The following is a 6,973-nucleotide window of genomic DNA, read 5'->3' as shown; positions in this document are numbered from 1 at the left end:
TTAGGAGCCATGTCATTTTCATTTTGATTTGTAGCGATTACTGCAATAATTATTAATGCAAAAGAAAAATAACTGGATATTAGCTTCAATCTGCTTGATTTTGACTGATATCAGCGGTGATTTGGAGCCGGATATTAAAATAAACAGAAATTACCAATAACCGCGCCGACGGCAGCTGTTTCTTCTGTGAATGATGATAAAGTTCCCGAGGTAAAGTCCGAACAAGTCTCTGAGATGCCGGAAATGGATCAAACACTGAGTTGTGTCACGTAACGATTATATGAATGACACGTTAGTGATTTATGTGTAAAGAATCTAGTCATTATTACAAAAAATAATTTCTAACACTTTGCAGGTTACAGTTTATTAGTCCCCTACTGGTTGAAAACCAGTTTCGGGGACTATAGGAATGCACTTTTCCGTCATTCCGTCTTTCCGTCATTCTGTCATTCCGTCATTCCGTCCGTCCGCAATTTCGTGTCCGGTCCATAACTCTTTTATCCATGAAGGGATTTTATTATTACTTGGCACAAATGTTCCCCATGATGAGACGACGTGTCATGTGCAAAACCCGGACCCCTAGCTTAAAGGTCAAGGTCACAATTGGAGGTCAAAGGTCAGCAGAGCTTTTTTCCTGTCCGGTCCATAACTCTCCCATCCATGAAGGGATTTTAATATCACTTGGCACAATTGTACCTCATAATAAGACGATATGTCATGCACAACTTTCAGACCCCTAGCTCAAAGGTCAAGGTCACACTTAGTAGTCAAATGTTAACATGGCATGAACAGGGTCTGTTTCGTGTCCGGTCCATAACTGTTTCATCCATGAAGGGATTTTTATATTACTTGACACAAATGTTCCCCATGATGTGACGACGTGTCATGCGCAAAACCTGCACCCCTAACTCAAAGGTCAAGGTCACAGTTGGAGGTCAAAGTTCAACAGGGTTTTTTTCCTGTCCGGTCCATAACTCTCTCATCCATGAAGGGATTTTAATATCAATTGGCAAAATTGTATGTCATAATAAGACGATGTGTCATGCACAACTTTCAGACCCCTAGCTCAAAGGTCAAGGTCACACTTAGTAGTCAAATGTTAACATGGCATGAACAGGGTCTATTTCGTGTCCGGTCCATAACTCTGTCATTCATTAAGGGATTTCAATATTACTTGGCACAGATGTTCTCCATGATGAGACAACGTGTCCTGCGCAAATCCCGGAGCCCTTGCTCAAAGGTCAAGGTCATACTTAGAGGTCAAATGTCTAATTCAAGAAGGACTTTGTCTGGAGCATTTCTTCTTTATGCATGGAGGGATTTTAATGTAACTTGGCACAAATGTTCACCACCATAAGACAAATTGTCTTGCACCAGAACCAGATCGCTAGGTCTAAGGTCAAGGTCATACTTAGAGGTCAAAGGTCAAATTCAAGAATGACTTTGTCCGGAGCATTTCTTCTTCATGCATGGAGGATTTTGATGTAACTTGGCACAAATGTTCACCACCATGAGGCACACTTTTTTAGAATTACGTATCTTTGTTGTTACTATAAATAGATTACATTGTAACTTTTTTTATTACTGGCCGTAGGGAAAAATCGAGACCACTTTTCTGTGGTACAACATGCATGTTACATCCAATATTTAGGTGTATTTTGATCTATCTCTACCTGGTAAAAGATTTTCTTGTGGACTTACATTTTATAGATTATATTGTATAGATAGTACAATATTGTTTATACATCATTGACAAATATCAGTTCATTATGTTATACTGCAGTAGAGAAAATTAGGTGCCTTCCAGTAGGGGACTTTGTATTGCATGGCAATACTTCATTCACTTGTTAGTACGCATTTACCAAATTGAATTAGTCGCGCGGCAGTGCCACGTTAGACTAAATTAATTTGATAATTACTTACTAATAAATACTAACCTTTACGAAAAGTGGATTCGAAATTGCAGTAATAACATATTAACTCGTCCGTGACTGTTACGAAAACGAAGAAAATTATAACTATTACTTTTTAACTGTTGGTTATCATAAAACAAAGTCAAATTATTGAAATATATGAATGAAAAGAAGTTTTGAATAAGCGTACAGTTTTTCGACTAAGCGTTCAGTCCGGATTTTAGAAATAGCGATTAGTGGGCCAGTAATGTATCGACTAGTGGGACAGTGTAACCGGCATATATGTCTCAGAAAAACACATTTTCCCTAAAAACGCATTCGTTACCATAGAGCCATGCTAGTATTTATCGATGCGTAAGATATTTATCTACAAAGTAGCAAAGGTTTCAATTCTTTGCAAAAACTCAAGATACATGTATTTCAAAGAATTGATAGTTTTATTACAAAATCGAACAAATACCCACACCTGATTTGACTTGAAATGAAGTATATTAAGAGTTTTAATAGGCGTGTTTGCCTGTACGAAAAAAGGACCTGTTTTACAGCTGTAAAACGTCTGTAAAAGACCTGTATTTTGAAATTACAACTGTAAAAGACCTGTAAGTAGAAAAATGATCAGAAATACAGTTGAAATTTTCAGGTGTAAAATATGAAGGTCTCAATTTTCAATTTACAGCTGTAAAAATTTTACTGTTGAAAGTTACAGCTGTAAAATGGTCATGTCTCAAAATTACAGCTGTAACATTTTTGGAGGGAAACATGAGTATTGTCAGCCATCTTTAATGCATTTTGGCGGGATATAACTGAAATTCACACAGACATCACATCTTAAAAATTTTGGAATTAAAAGCGGTTTAGAGTAAGTACAGATGTTTAGTTATCTATTATAGTTGTAAAAGGACATGTATAAGTACATACATTAACTATTTACTCTATACTAGAAGCCGATAAGTTTAAAAGAAATAATTACAAAATTGTCATATGTTTTCATGACTGACAAAGAAAATTATATAAACAAGATCTGCATATGTTCTACTTTGTATCCTTCTCTTGAATTTTGCTGTTGCTATACTGTAATCATACCACATGTGACATATACTTTATGTACTAGATCATTTATTTTGCCATTTTCATAGTAATTGCTACCTTATCTAGAGAATTGCAATTCATCCTAAAACTTTTTGCACCTCTACTTTCGTCCCTTAAAATAATGCCCTCTTTTTCAACACCTATAATATTTTTACAGTAACTTTTTTTACAGGTGTAGCTCATTTGCATATTTCGAACTGTTTTACAGTCGTTCGACAGCTGTAAATTGAAATCTACAGCTGTAATATCAATGTTGTTATATAAAATCTACAGGTGTAAATTTGGAATAAGCATGACTGTTATTTTGAACAAAAATACAGGTCTTTTACAGCTGTAAAATTTCGTACAGGCGGTATCTACGTAAACAGTAACTCGTAAACAATACGCAGATTAAAAGTACACTTACTTTATGCGATATTAACGAAATAAACAATGAAAATCCAAGCCATTCACGACAGCAAAAATTTGTGTTTTGATTTCTGAACGCCTAGTTTTTGGCGACTTCCGGTTGGGCGTACAGAGAGTCTATACACTGTGAACAATATAAACGCGTGTTTGACGATAAGAAGTAAGCGTCAAATAAATTTTCTACGTAGAAAAAGAGTTGTAATACATAATTTTCAATGTGAAACGATTATCATCCGGCTGCCTCACTGATTTTTTATACATACATCCAAGTAAATGATATGACGTCATAGATTCAGCTAGGTGCAAAGGTAGTGTGTCCGTCTTACAATCGAGAGGTCTGGAGTTCGATCCCTACCAGCGTCAGACTTTTTCTTTTTAATATTTAAATTTCACTTGTTTTATTTTTTTACTGTATTTATCATGATTTTTCAAATATTGTAACAAAAACATCATTCATGTGAAATTTTATCAAATGTTTTGTTTTGATGTCAGGTTCCAATGTAGATTTGAACACCATTGTATACTGTATACTGTCTGTAAAGTAGATCTATCTTTAAAAAAGTGTTGTGGTCAAAATCAACAGGCATTGAAATTTGGAAATGCACACATTTCTCTTCTCCCCTTGCATCCACCCTCTTAAGAACCACGGACCAGAGTTTGACACTTGGAAAAAACTGTTTGATATCCAAAGAGAATAAACATCAAAATGGAGCTAAAAGATGAATCTTAAAAAACCCTAGATGTTTAGCAGTTCAGTAAATTAAACAGGGGTTTTCGAGAATTTGCTGAACAGTCTTTTTCTATGAGTGAAATTCTAATCATGATTTGTCATTTGAATTCAAATAAACATTCTACATGAAAATGGATGTTTGTCATTCTTCCATACCAGACGTGTACCATAGCAAACTTTTTGGCAGAAATTTGATCCCATTTGAAGATAAGAACGTAATTTGAAAATATGTAAATGACATTAAAATAAATTACATATGTCATTGTCTATAATCCCAGGGTTACATAAATTCTGATTTCTTTAAACTTTGGAATTGGAACATAAAATATTCTTGCATAAAAACTACTTTTTTCACTGGATCCGCCCATGTATTAACGGGAGAGAAATCGTGTGCAAACAAGGCAATTCACGTGCTGTTAATACCCGATTTTTATTTTTGAAATGCTTTCCCAGGGACGTATATGTAATTCTGCGCAGACTGACATCTGGTATCTGCGTCTTTTTTCTTTCATAAAAATCTCTTCTTGAAGCATTAAAGATGCAATCTAAACCATAGAATGTTTTACTGTATCAGTAACTAACGCCAAATGCGCTGCCACCAACATTGTTCGTACTCGTTTCTTCCCTTGTTTACTCCCCTTTTAGAACTCTGCGTCAATTCAGATTTTGTAGACAACCGTGAATGTTAAAGAATCGCGTGTTTACCTGTGCGATCCTTCTTTTTTAGGTATCATATCTACGACTTTGGTAAGTATCAGTCAGTATGTTTTTATCTAATTTCTCGAAGAATTTATATAAACAGCTTGGGAACTTGACACTACGCTCGTACTCATCCGTACTCCAGCTGCGTGTCCGTACTCAATGTAACTCGAATGTAAAGTTATTATTCTTGAAATTGTGATCGAGTCCACCAAATTGTGAAATGATATGAACAATTATTGGTAATTTTATGTTTGTAATAATGAGAGATAAAAAAATCGCTTAAAAACCTTCAGGATATGCTTTTGATAGTGTTGTTTATTTCCGGGCCCTGGATACGGATATTTAAAACATGTTTACCGTTTCCAAGAACAACTGGAATGGTAAATAAAAAATGTACCGGAATCGTCAAGTCATCACATATGAAAACAATACATAAATCGTCGTGAAATATATTTTTATGCAAGAATAGCGATAATACACGTTTGTTTTGTGTAATAACGTCTGCAGAAGCCCTTGAGATATGTTTGTGACCTCGACCTTCGGTCTCGGTCACAACAATCCCGCGGGCTTCTGCAGACGTTAATACACAAAAAAACGTGTATTATCCCTACATTTACATTAGGTCTTCGTTTCCAAACATTCACACGAAAAGAGACACAATTGTTTTAATTAGGCTATAGGCCTAATGAGATTCTATTAGATTAAACAGCTTTTACATTTGAAGCATTTATTATAAGTGATTGGTTTAGAACTATGATATGATAATGATTTATGTAAAATTGTTGGTACAGTATGTTTCAATATGAATAACAGAAATTATTCAAATACGTTTTTCTCTTCATCTTGGTGCAAATGTACATCTATACAATACTTTCTTTTGTTTAGAATATGTGTTTACATGTTGAGATTTAATTTTAATGCAGTCTAAGACATAACAAGCTTATACATCATGTGTTGCATTCAGAAATTACGGATTATCATTAATACAGTTAACTGTAATAATAAAACAAACTTCCTTAAACAGATACATAATTTGAGATATTAGCAAACAAAAAATTATAAAATACATTTTTATAGCTCTATGTAGCCTTACTTATTTGGCTTATTGGGATGACTTATTTTATGATCTGTTATTTTATAGTTGCCATCCCTCTAACATCCAGTTGTTATCACGCTGTCTCATATGTGCCATTATTTATACTATGTTGCAATCATTAGTTCATACTGATCTATTTTAGCTCGATTGTGATGAAAGCTACAAGCTTATTGGAACCACTCTCGAGTCCGTTTCCTGGAAAAACCAATACTGGTGTCATATGAGTAGTCATGGTCGTGACCCAAGTGGGGCTCGAACCCACGACGCCTGGATTGAGCGGCTGACACCTTATCCACTAGACCACCGCTCCCGCAATCATTGCAATAATACCACTTCTTTAGTTTATTTATGGGGCACTGGTGATTTTTCAAGGGAGCTCTGCCTTTTAGGTAGCACCTTAATTCATATTATTATGGCACTTTTAAATTAAAAGGTATTTCATGACATGTAGATAAATAGAGGGCAATATGCATGCATGTATAAGCCTACCTGTCCGTCCGTCTAATTTTTGTTGTCGTACATTTAGAAAATGCTATATGCTTGTCTCAGTGAAAATGATCATGACCCCCCACCCCCCCCCCCCCCCCCCCCGCAACAGAACGAAATAATGAAATGGCACAAATCAGCCACCATATGAAAACGAGATCGTTATTGTTTAATGCATATGTAACGAATTTATTTTAAAAATGTGTGACGTATTTATTGAAATTTCGACCTTGTCATTACCAACATTTTGACCTAAATGTTTGTCAAGTTTTAATTGTGCGTTTCGTAATTTTTAGTATGATAATTAAAAAGTAATACGACTGCAATGTTGCGTTGGAGGATTTGTTCAAACAGAGGACTGTTTCCGTACAGGACTTCCGTTTTCTTCGTCATATTGTAACCTTTATCCAAATTGTATTATTATCAAATTTGAAATGTATTCAAATATTGAATATTTCATTTTGAAAGAAAACTATTAAATCTATTTTGCTTTTGAATATTCTGAAACTGAATTTAAACTGATCTTTTTATTTTACCTTTAAATTAGAA

The sequence above is a fragment of the Mercenaria mercenaria genome, chromosome 10 (genome assembly GCF_021730395.1).
Source record: "Mercenaria mercenaria strain notata chromosome 10, MADL_Memer_1, whole genome shotgun sequence".
Classification (NCBI taxonomy): domain Eukaryota; kingdom Metazoa; phylum Mollusca; class Bivalvia; order Venerida; family Veneridae; genus Mercenaria; species Mercenaria mercenaria.
The sequence above is the reverse complement of the archived record's forward strand: the minus strand, read 5'-3'. Positions refer to the sequence as shown.